The sequence below is a fragment of the Pteronotus mesoamericanus genome, unplaced genomic scaffold, assembly GCF_021234165.1.
Source record: "Pteronotus mesoamericanus isolate MK-2021 breed Mesoamerican mustached bat unplaced genomic scaffold, CSHL_Meso_final contig_182, whole genome shotgun sequence".
Taxonomy (NCBI): Eukaryota; Metazoa; Chordata; class Mammalia; order Chiroptera; family Mormoopidae; genus Pteronotus; species Pteronotus mesoamericanus.
In genome coordinates this window covers 2,839,969-2,852,541 of record NW_026555078.1, presented here as the reverse complement: position 1 = coordinate 2,852,541, position 12,573 = coordinate 2,839,969, and the positions used below count along the sequence as shown (strand labels likewise).

At 56.9% G+C, this 12,573-nt stretch overlaps 1 protein-coding gene across 1 annotated transcript in view; it reads right to left on the bottom strand.

The window, feature by feature from the left end:
• The window catches only part of SYNE3 (spectrin repeat containing nuclear envelope family member 3), a 73,847-nt gene that overhangs the window by 43,193 nt on the left and 18,081 nt on the right, over nt 1–12,573 (bottom strand). The window lies entirely within an intron of this gene.

The following is a 12,573-nucleotide window of genomic DNA, read 5'->3' as shown; positions in this document are numbered from 1 at the left end:
GCGAAGATTCTCTTTGGCCTCTCTGCTTCCCTGCTCCGCACTCGCCCCACCTTGGGGCACAGGGGCACCTTCCTGTCTCTTTGGGTTGAAGCCCCTTCCAAAGAGGATCCTGAAACACGCACAGCCTGCGATGTCAGTGACAGATAATGCATCTTGATCTGAATGACTCAAAAGCCTCAGCCTAAGAAACACGATTTTTGGCACTGGCCAGGCCAACATCAGCCTCTGAAACTGGCCTGAAATTAACACCTCAGGCTGGGGGACAGCAGGTCAGCCAGGTGTCTTGTCGCTACCTGTCCACCAACCAGGGGTCCCCAGCAGACATCGCCCCCACCGAGCCTTGCACCACCTTCTGGCACTCGAGGGCCGTCTGCTGACCTACGCTTCGTATGGGACCCACTGGCTTCGCCTGCCTTAGGACACCCGCCTGCTGGTGTAGGTCTCCCGGCTAAACCCACCCCTCCGCCCCCTCCTCCCTCACCATCCAGCTGTGCAGGCAGAGTCTCTGATGTTCTCGTGCCACTTTCTCAAAATCCCTTTACACCCAAGCAAAACTCTTCTGTGTGCCAGTCCTCGTTGTCTGTTTATGGGAACTCCAAGCTACTTTGGATTGAAGTTATTTATATCTGCATGTTACGTGAAGGATTGGGTCAAGCTTATCCTCCCTTCTCCCATAATGCCTTACACAGAGTAAGACCTCTGCAAATTTTGAAATAGCCTACAGTTGATATAGAGTTTAATGCACCAAAAAAAGACCACAAAACTAGAAACAGCCCAAATGCCTAATAATAGGGCATTAAGTAAATAAAGTATTTACACTTCAGAATATTCTGCAGCCAACAAAAGTATGCTTAAAATCAATTTGTGATGAAGAATTCTTAAAATATAGTAATACCAAAAAAATGAGACAGAACCGTATATCTAGTAGTCACAACTCTACAACTAATAAAGGCAAACCAAAACAAGCACAGAAAAACTATGCTTGTAGAAAAAGGTTGGGAGGTCTTGCCATGAATGTGCTCATGTGACCAAACTGGAGGGGGGCATGTGGGCAGCGTGACTGATGTCACATCCCACGTGACTTCAGGCCTCTCTCCCTGGCATGGTATCCTGGGAGGCCACTTGGTTAAGGACAATTGTCTGTGGTTGGTGGAACCACAGTTGGAAGTTTTTCTGTTTCCTTATTTTTCCTTTTAGGTCCCTTGTGAATTTTCCAGAAAGCGCAATCATAGCTTTTAAAAAAAGCAAACAAACAGTTCCTAACATTGGCTGAATTGTTTGTTGGCGCTTTCTTCTCGGTCGTCAGTTGGTTGTTCAACAAGCGTTAGGCGGGAGGGAGCCTGGGCACCCTCGTGAGTCCTGCCCTGGGCGGTGCTGCCCAGAGGCCTGCCTGGACAGATGCCCACAGGGGAGTGGGGGGAGGGGGCAGGTGACTCAGAGTGGCCCTACCCGAGACCTGAGCCCACCCGCCCTCGGAGCTCAGTCTCCCAGCGTGTTGTTTTCCTTCCAGAGCATATTTCATTTTTTTTTCCTAACAATTTACTACGTTCCCCACAGCCACTCCCAGGCTGTGAATGCTTCATTTGAAATGCACATTAGAATGTGCAGGCGCTTAAATTGGTTCATTGTGGCTTTAATCTCGCCTAGTGTGTGACTTGATGGGCTTCCAAAAGCTCAGCTTTTGTTTTTATAAAGCAAGAAGGGGGAGAGGCAGGAGGAGGCTCCGGGGTTTCAGATGTGATCCAACAGTGGGGAAGCTCTAATTACCAAAAGGCAGTGAGGGTTGGGATCACCATCCCAGCTGGAGATGCCCAGGGCCTGGGAGGTGAGGTGGTTTGGGGACCCCAGGGTATCTGAAATGGAGCACAGGGGTTCAGCGGGCACAGCGGGACGCGGGTAGGCCTCGGGCCCACAGATCAGCCCCGGCTGACAGACCGGACTAACCATGGGCCTGGTGAGGCCGCAGGCAGAGTTCAAGAGACCGCGCTTCTTGTCCTGTCCTGCCAAAGCATTTCCTTCCAACTCAAAAAACCACAGGAGTGAAGCGCATACTCGTAGCTCGGCCTGATGCTACAGCCACGGCAGCACACGCAGCGCCACGCCCGCGTCCAGACGCTCCCAGGAGAGCAGGAACACACTGAACACGGGCAGGGGCGGCAGGCCAATGAGCTAAGAGCTGGGCGGGGGCGTTAAGTGCGGTGGGACGGGCTCTCAACTTTTTCTGTGGACTCAGAATAAAGGCTTGAAATGCCGAGAACCACAGGCGAAGGGTGAGAGGAGAAACTGATCGTGGGAAAACACAGTTATCAAAATACTGAAAATCGGATTCCCGAGACCCCCACACACGCACTTCTTAATTAACACACTAAATCACAAGATCTAACGATAGGCCTACTCGTGTGGAAACAGTGATGGGCATAAATGACATTTCAGAAAATCTACGGCTGTGGGGCCACACAAAAATACACGTGACGCGGCCACAGCACTGATGCCGCCGCAGTGCGCTTTGTCTTGGTCTCGTCTTGGGCATCCCTGAGGGAACTGCTCACAGTTACAGGTTAGAAGCAGTAAGGATGTCCTTCGTTTCCCATCCAGGTTCCTGGGCCCCTCAATTCTTTCATGACTCTCTCCCATGGACCCGGGTTAGAAGCTTCCTCCAAGCCTCCTAACAGCCAATGAAAAGGCCAGCTTTGTTACACACATTTAGGAAGTGAAATTAAAATGAGCAGCTCATGAAATGCCCAGCCACAATTGACTTGAGGCCCAGGGAGACAGTCCTCCCAAGGTTCCTTCCTGAAACTCACAAGGAAACTCTGTGGGGGGCTGGGGACGTGGGCAGAGGGACTCAGGGGGACAGATCATCTGTGGCCAGGGGAGCCGGGTGGTGCCAGGCCCTCCATCAAAGGGAGGACAGCCAGCGCCCTCTCTGATGATAGGAGCTGGTCCTCCCTGAACTCAAGTCAGCCTCTGGCCCTCTTCCCTCCCAGGCCTCCTCTGGGCGGCAGCCAGACGGGACTTTCTAAGACACAAACCCAGCTGGTCACTGCCCTGCTTAAATGAGCTGTGGCAGCGTGGTCTGCCGATAGGCCCCCATGCCCCAGCGCGACCCTGTGTCCAGCCCCTCACAACCCAGCCCACGGCCGATGTGTCCTTCTCAGCAAGCAGCCTCCTCACTGGTACAGGTGGGACCACGTGTGACCTCTGTCCACTCTCCTAGAAGCGCACCCCCTCCCCAAAACATTGCCAACCCACAGGGCTCCCCGGAGCAGCAGGGACCATGACCCACCCTCCTCTGTGCCTGGAGGAGCCTTCCTCCCTCAGCACCCAGTGCCGGGGAGCGAGGTGCCGAGCCCTTTGGGAATGGCCACTGGAGGAACAGACGAGCACAGCAAGCGACGCATGGCGCTGGGTTGGGTCAGGCAGAGGGGCTTCCGGAATCAGACAGGGGAAGTAGGAGAGAGCCCTGGACTTGGAATACGGGCCTCAGTTTTCCTCTCTGTACCCCGGGAGAACGGAACAGAGGCTCTCCAAGGAGCTTCGGAGGTCGCAGGCTGAGGTCTGTGAGCCAGGCCAGGCCTGCCCCTGAGCTGGGCTTGGGGAGTGGCCGCTGCCCTCAGCTGGTCGGCATGATCTGGCCCTTGGAGCCCCTCTGCAGCCAGCTCAGAGTGTAACTTCCAGCCCCATGCCCCCCCCCCCCCAATCTAAGGCAAACCCAGTTGCCTTCCGAGGGAGGTGGCCCAGGGGACCTTTCGCATCAGCAAGGGGCCACAGTTTTTTTCTTAAGGGTCAGGTAGTAAACATTTTTAGACTTTGCAGGCCACACACAGTCTCTGTTGCATATTCTTCTTTGATTTTACAACACTTTAAAAATATAAGAACCATTCTATATTCCCAGGCTGCTTGCCAAAGGGGACTCAGAGGCCAGACTGTGCCACCCCTGCTGTCGATGGCCAAGACCACGTGCAGCAGCTGCAGGGAGCCACAGCGGCCTGCAGGCAAAGCTAGCTGGCTCCGTGTCCTAGGGAAGGGCAGGCATTGAGGCCAGATGGACCTAGAGTTGGTCCCGCTGGTTCTGGCCTCATCAGTTTGGCAAAAAGAAAAAAAAAAATTGTGTTCAGTGTTTCAAAAAAGAAAAAAGAAGAAAAAGCTGTTTCCATTTCCAAGTCCCAGAAGCAGCCCTGGGTGTGGCTGTGGGCGGTCGCTGGGCCGTCCCTGAGGCCCCGACCAGGGCTGGGCAGGAGGACGCAGCCCTTCCTGGTTCAGGCTGGCGCTGGTCTGGCAGAGGGGACAGAGAGGAAACAGCCTTGGTTTCGGCATCTGGGTGGTTGTCACAAAGGACAGCCAGGAGAGAAAGGGCTGTCCTCAGGGACAGACAAGGTGTTGGGTCAGGGCAGACAACAGCATGGTCAAGGTGGAGCACATGCGCAGGGGACACCTGGGTCAAAGGCCATCGGCCTGCAACATTGACAAGTCCGCAGAGGTGGGTAGGACCCGAGGGCATGCTGGGGCCACAGCTTCCCCGGGAGTGGACTGGGAGGGTATCCTTTGGGGGAGGCTGAGAAGCTCCCAGAATCTGAGCTCTGGGCCTGAGTCATCACCTCAAAAGAGGAGAGTTTAATTCGAGCCACAGGGAAGGCTCACGGTGAGTAAAGCGGTGGAACTGTCATAAAACAAGTGTGTGGTGGACGGAAAGGTGCTGGGGGACGTGACATGGACTTAAACCACAAAGTCAGCCGGGGACGAGAAGGGCGCTGGCATTTCTGTGACGATGCATAGTCCACATGGTGCTGGCACTTGTCTGCAAGTTGCCCATCCAGCCCTCGGCACCTCTGGTCTGAGAGGTGGGTCATGGTCATGCAGGAGGTGGCAGAGGGGGCGTGGTGGGGCCGGGCAGGGTAAGCAGGGTGGCGAGGACCTTCCTCTCCAAATGCTGTGGGCGCCCGTGGGGCACCTGCTCAGCGACAGGTGCCCAGAGGGCAGGGCTGCCACCACCTACCCTGACTGCAGACAGGAACACTGAGGCTGAGTGGGCGGCTGGGGACACAGAGCCACTGTGGCAGCACAAAGAGCTGAGCCTGGTTCTGTCAGATTCCAAAGCCCATGTTTGTCTCACTGGACCACATTGGCTCCAAGCCCAAGTTCAACTCTGCCGCCCACGAGGGCACCGGGGAGACCCGGCAGGACATAGTCAGCGTCCCACCAGGCTGGGGGGATCTGCTCTGAGTCCAGCTGTGGGCTAGAGGGACTGAAGCTGCCAGGAGGAAGAGAAAGAAAAAAGACCCAGAGACGGGCTCCTTCCCCAACAGGGTTCAAGGGACCGGGGAGGGGGTGGGAGCAGCCGACCCAGGCTGGGAGCCGCAGAGCAGCAGGACCTGGGGACCCAGAGGGGACGCGGCCCCCGCCGGCATGGGGAGGCTGTCAGCTGTCCACGAGATCCCTGGGCCACTCGGGGAGCCTGGGCTCTGCGGCCCAAGGGGCGACCCTCCTGTGACCCACAGCGGCGCAGAAGGCCAGAGGAATGGGTGGGAGGGCCCGGGAGCCAGGGCGGCGCAGGCTGTCCATCTGGACGTTGTGAAGGAAACAGCCCCTTTGGCCCTGACTCTAGGCCCACTGAGCAACTGGCTGAGCTGCAACGTGGGCCCTGGGGAACCAGCCTTACAGGAAAAACAGCAGGGAACTGGCACCAACGAAAGTCTCCTGGCACTGACCACCAGCTGGATTAGCCACGACTGCCAACCGGGTTCAGAACCCTGTGTCCCGGGGGTCAGCTGGCATGGACGCCCCTTTCCCCCACCCCCCCATCCCCCCTTCTCCTTCCTGGGCTGTGCGGCGGGGGCTGCAGGGTAGAGGTCCCTACTGGCTCTGCAAGGCCACCGGTAAGGGGCAGACATCCCATGGGGCCAGGAGGGAACAGCCCCCACATCAACCTGTCCAGCTCATTCTCAGGGAACGTGCAAATACCAGAATGCTACCTGCCATTTGGCAACCCAGACACTCCAAGTCCTGCTAGGACCCGACCACATCCCATTAGGGAACGCCCCTAACACCTGACACCGAAAACCCTTCCAAGCAAAGAGATGGCAAAGTCAGGCTCCCAGAGTGGCTGTTATGTGGCTGGTGTTATCAGGGCCACTTTATAAAGACGGCAGCTGAGGCTCGGCAAAGCCAATAGCCAGCGGATCCAGGACTAACCCTAATAACTGCAGCAGCCAATGTGTATGTGGCCTCCCACGTGTGCCTGGCTCTCTGACACAGGCTTAGCTCATTTACCCTGCAAAGCCCCAGTGAGACACTCATTCTCATCCTGACTTCGTAGCTGAGGACCAACGACATGAGAACACTGCCCAGGGTCAGAGGGATGTTGAGCAGCGGGGGCAGGACTTGAACTCAGGGCGGCCCGAGTCCAGAGGCTTTGCTCTTCAACACCATAGCGCTACCAGGCTTCCATGCCCCTGCCTGCACTGGCCACTGCCCACATGGTGTGGGGAGGCTGGGGCAGCCAGCCCTCTGTGGGTCATCTCGCACCCATGAGCGCCTAAGTTCCAGAAAGCTGTCTCCAGGGCATAAGCGGGGACAATAACAGAGGCCCCAGCTGTCAGGCGGCCTCAGTCACACACGAGGTCTGGCCACGCCGGCCCTCTGCCAACCCTGTTGCCTGCTGGCATTTTGTTCTGGGACCAGAAGCCTTCAGGATTCAGCCTGAGGAAACCCCAGCTCCCATGGCAGGCCCTATAGGCAGTGACAGCCGGGTGAGCCCGCCCCCCCAACCAGGTCTGGCGCGGGCACCACAGCCTGGCCCCCAGGCCAGGCCCAGGGCATCCGCCCATCCCGTGACTCACCCGGCTTCCCCGTGACTCATTCCTGCCCCGCCTCACACAGTTTCCACCGTACCCCTTCGCCCTGCTCTTATATCCGCAGATGGAATGTCAGGAACCGAGCTGGCAGCTGGCTTTAATCCTGGTGCTCATTCCTAGTGGATTCTGGGACCGCTCACCGTTGTTTACTTATCACAGGCAGTGTGTGGGAGAGGCCTCTGCTCAGAGCATTGCTCGAGGCCCAGGACGGGCCCGGATGTGCCTCCGTCATGTGGCGTTGGCAGAAGGGGATTCAGAGAGCAAAGCATATAAAAGGGCTTTAAAGGCAGGCACCCTGGGCAGCGGCATCCAAATGGGTCACCGTTGGGGAGCTCACGCCACCCATTCAACCTCACAGCCCTCCAGGGCGGCTGGGTCCAGACACGAACAACTGCCAAGCTCCAGCCCCTCTTAAAGGCGACCACGGGCTGCGCGAAAGCCACACAGACTGCGCACAATGCATCCTCTGTCCCCGGGCTTGCAAGTGGTTGTCTGAGAACCCCTGCTAAGGGACAGGGCTGCAAGGGCCATTTTACAACCCAGCCACAAAGGGGGCGGGCCAGGCACTGCTCTCATGAGAAGGCTCTGTCAGGGACCTGCAGTCGGCTCTCCATCACTGAGAAATGGGGTTTGGCGGTGAAAACCAGCTGCTCTCTGGCCCAGTGACCTTCCATGTCCCCTGACTATAACACAGCATTTCCAATCACCCTGAAATCAGCTACACCCAAGCTCTCCATCAGCAGCCGAGTCTGGAAGACAAGATGTATACCCTGGAAATGCTGCCCTGGGCAACGCCTGCTCACTTATAAGTGTCTGGGAGGCGGGGAAAGGCACAGGACAACCAAGAGAGAAGGGCGTGACCTGGGGGGCTGGTAGGGAAGGGAACAGAAGGCTGGGCCGCCCAGAAAGGAGAGGCAGCCAAGTGGGGGGTCTCAGCTCTAGGGTTCCCGCATCCCGTGGTGAGGGGCCCGGGGCCCCAGCCGGCTTGCTGGCAGTGTGGCTCAGGGCGGCCAGCCTCTGGGAGGCAAAGACGGCCATCAGCGGCAGGTCAGAGAGCACTGGGCCAGGCACCGGGAATCAGTCTGGGCCTGGGGGAACCCTGAGTGCCTCGGACCACAGGCGTGAGGCTGGGCGGGCTGATCAAGGCCCCACCGGCCTCTGAGGTGGCAGAGCGCACACGAGGTCGGCACTGGCACAGGTTTTCACCTGTGGGTCATGGCCTGACCCCGCGCTTCAGCGGTGAAACCGCCGCCACCTGCCCCCTCAAGGGCCTGTCCTGAGCGCTCCACTGGCCTGTGACAAGGCCCGTCTCCGCGGCTACTCCAGCCCCCAAGGCCCCTCCCTCAGATGATGTAGCTCAATGTGGTTGAGCCTCCTGGATGTCGGTCCCTTGTCCCTGCACCCGCCCTCACCTTCCTTCCCCAGGGACCCGCAGCAGGGTCCATGATAGCGTGGCAGTGGCTCAGTCCCCGTGCCTCCCCCTCCAGGCCTCTCAGCGACCCTGGGAATCGGAGCCAGGTGCCCGGCCTCGGCGCCTCACACCTCCTCTCAGGGAGGAATCCTCCCCGCAGGCACGGGCGGCCGTCCCAGACCCGCAGGCCTGGCTGGCTGCCTGGCCCCACCTCCGCAGCCTTTCCCACCCGGACCCAGCAGCCCAAGGGGGCAGGTGGGACCGCACCCACCTCCCCACACTTCCCCGGCAGCCCCTGGATCCAAAGAACGTGTCAACAGACCTTTTTAAGACAGTTATGGCTGCACAAGCATATATTCTCAGAGCCCTCTCTCCCCGAGGAGGATCTTAGAAATAGGGCTTTTAATGTTTTGCTGGTTTTTATTAGACAACAGTTTCAAAACTTCTCGTAGAACTCGTGTTCTCCAGAGAAATCTCCCTCAAGGCCCCTCTGGAGAAGCCTGGCCTGGAGGATAAGGCCCGTGCGACCCTCAAGGGTGGGGCCCCCTACCCCTGCAGCCCCAACGTGCCGGTGCTCCTGGTCCCCACGTGCCAGCTGCATCACTCAGCTGATGCTTCTAGAAGCTTGGGTGTGGGTGCTGCCTCCCCAGCTTAGTTCTGCCCGCTGCGTCCTCCCCGCCCCACCCCACTCCATCCCTCCACACCTCCTTCCAGAAGACGCTTCCCTGTTCCCCTTTCAAGATTCAGTTCCCAGCCACCCAGAGGGGAACCTCCCTGGCTCCCCACTGCCAACAGAAACAACCCATCCCATCCTGGGGTCCCCCCGGGGCCCTCGGTAGCTGCCATTTAGTGCATGTTTACTAAGCACTTCACGTGGATTTCCCCACATTCTCCTCACAACCACCATACGAGGTGGGTACAGCTACTGGGCCCATCACAGAGTGAGAAAACGGGGACTTAGGGAGGCCCAGCAAGGTCAGCAAGCGCAGACCTGGGGCGGGGGACCCAGCACATCGACGGCACCATCCGGACTTCGCTCTTCTGATCCTTGGACACGAACAAGCGAGATCTGAAGGAGACGCCACCAGATCACTTAGTGACCAAGGAGATGGGGTCGCTTTTCCTTGCAGCAGCTTTATTTACTTGTAGCAAGTGAGACACCGTAAACACACGTAAACACAAATTGACAGGTTTTGACATACGCACCCCTAAAAGCATCACCCCAATCAAGATATAGAAGACATCCCAGCCCTGGCTGGGGTGGCTCAGTGGACTAAGCGCTGGCCTGTGAACCAAAGGTTGCCGGTTCAGTTCCCGGGCAAGGCCCAGGCCTGGGTCGCGGGCCAGGTCCCGCGCGAGAGGCAACCACACATGGATGTTTTTCTCCCCCTTTCTCCCTCCCTTCCCCTCTGTCTTAAAATAAAAATAAATAAAACCTTTAAAAAAAATTTTTTTTTAAAAAAGAAGACATCCCAAAGTTCCCTCACGTCTAATCCCTCTTGCCAGCCCATGCCCTGTCGCCGGCACCCGCTCACGTGCTGTCACTCGAGGTTAGCCTGCATTTGGGGGAGGTCTCTACGGAAGTGAGGGACACCGCATGCACTCTTTTCTGGCCTGGCTTCTTTCGCTCAGCGCAGTCACTTTGAGGCTCAGCCCTGCTGTTGCCTCTATCAGTGGTTCACTCCTTTCTATGGCTGAGGAATATTCCACAGTGTACATAGTCCACAAGTTGTTTATTCATTTGCCCCCGGCTGGACGGTTTGGCGCTATTACAAATAAAGCTGCTCAGAACACTTGTGTGGACATAGGCTTTCATTTCTCTTCCAGAAATACCTAGCACTGGAGGGGCTGGATCATCTGTAGGAACATGTTTACATGTTTACGAAACTGCCAGGCTATTTCCCACAGCGGCCACACCGCTTTCCTTTCCCACCAGCAGCGTGAGTCCCAGCTCCCACTCATTTTCCCGTGGTCAGCCTTTGTAATCTTAGCCCCTCGAGTCAGTGGGCAGCGATCCCTCGTCGTGGCTTTAATTTGCAGCCCCAGGTGGCGAACCGTCTAAGGGACTCCTGCATGCATCCTTCAGGACCGCCTCCCTGGGCACCATGCCCTGCCCAGGCTCCTCCCGCCTGAAGGCTATTGGTGCGTTCAGCTCCTGCCGGCAGGCTGGAGGCTGAGGAAACGAGGAGCTGAGTGACAGGGAGACACGCAGGCGACAGACAGGAGCCTGCTCCAATTCCAAGGGCACTGCCAGAGGACTCCTTGACTAGGCAGTGCCCTGAGGACAGAACCAGGCACCCTGAACCAACAGCCAAGAGCCTGTAATAACAGATACATGAATGGAGTCTCGTGTGTGTGTGTGTGTGTGTGTGTGTGTGTGTTTTGCAAGGTGGGGGGAGGTGGGAGGCTCTCTGAGCTCCCAGAGGGAGCTGGCTGTTAGCAAGGGAAATACACCACCAAGGAGCCCTGCTCCATCCAATGTGCAGGGCTGTAATGATCACCTTCTGTTCTCGACACTTAAAGGCAACTGTGCCATGTTACCATGTTACAACATGAAAGAGCCATGGGCTACCATAAGCAACAGTGGGGTGCAGAGCATGCCAGATTAAATGCTACATTGTTCCAAGCTACAATCCCAGCTTTATAGTCCTTTGGAAACCTATATCCCCTTTTATCAATGCCATTTTATAGACAAGGAAGCAAAGCACAGAAATGTTCGATAACTCCCCCAAAGTACACAGATCAGGGATTGCAACCTGGGCAGTCTGGCCTGGAGGTTTCCCCTTGAGCAGAGCACCGCCCCTGTAGACAGGTGGCCAGCGAGTCAGGGCTGGCTGAGGAGCTGAGGGAGTGAGGAAGGCGCCTGCTGCGGCGGGCGAGCTCTCCGCAGTGGCTGCACCCCGCAGCTCCGCCCAGCAGCCTTCGCATGCTGCCCAGAGCAAGCGCTGATGTTCATGGTGTTCTCATGTGGCTCTGTCTGCACAGCTGTGTTTTGCCGTCCGCCCACTTGCACCTGCAGCCCTTGGTACACGGCGCCAGCCAGCACGCCCCACTCAGCCCCCTGACTGCTGTTGATGTGTTTGTCTTCCCATCAGACCGTCACCCTAAGGGTGGGGCCCTGTCTCTTCTGCTGTGTGTACCCAGCCTGGGGCACGGCTGGCGGGAGGAGGCTGACTGAGCTGCTCACTGAGTGAGCACCACACCAAAACTCTGAGAGAGGCAGGGCCGGCTCTTACCGGCCCGGCCATGGGAGGGCGCTGCCGGCACCGCCCACAGCTTGGAGACTGGCTCCCAGTCTAGGCTGTGGGGCTGGGCCTCATGGGTTGATGGGACACCCCATGGAGCCAATGAGAGTCTCTGCAGATCCCTCCATGAGTTGAGTCCCAGTGTGTTGCACTTGGACCACTCCCTAGGAATGCGTTTGTCTAGCTGTGTCACGTAGTAGACTGGGAGAACGAGGCGTAGAGAAGGAAAGAGTCCCTCCCAGCTCAGTGTCAGGCCTGCGGCCCGGACTCACCTTGCTGTAAGGACATCCGGTGCCTCAAAGGGGGCGTGTGCTGTTCCTTCAAAATGACACACAAAGAAACAATACGTTCGCTTACTTACAGACAATTAATTTTTAACAGGGTTGCCAAGACAATGTCATGGGAAGAGAACAGTCTTCTCCACAAATGGCGCAGGACCACAGGCAAGCCACGGGCAGCGCAGTGGAGGCGGCCTCTATCTCGAGCCAAATACAAGAATGAACTTAATGCAGATCAAAATGAAAAGCGATGAGCGAAACCTATAAAGCTCTAAGAAGAAAGCGCAGGCCTAAGTCTTCCTGCCCTGGGCTTAGGTGACAGTTGCTTCGATGTGACGCCAAAAGCACAAGTGACCGAAGGAAAAATAGAGAAAATGGATGCCATCAAATTCAAAACTTGTGTTCCGCAGGGCACAAGGAAGTGGAAAGGCAGCCCGGAGAATGGGAGAATGTCTTTGCAAATCACATAACTCATAAAGAGCCTGTATCTAGAAAGACAGATAATGCAATGCTAAAATGAGCGAGGGATCTGAACAGACATTTCTTCGATGTACATACCAATAGCCACTATGCACATGAAAAGGTGCTCCATGTCATTTGCCTTCAGGGAAATGCACATCAAAACTAAAAGGAGATGCCGCTTTACACCCATTAGGATGGTTATAATAAATACACAGACAATAACAAACTGTTGGTGAAGATGTGGAGAAACAGAAACCCTTATCCCTGCTGGGGGCAGAGCTCACGGTCTGGGGGACTCTGGACGAGGCTGCTGTGGAGAGACA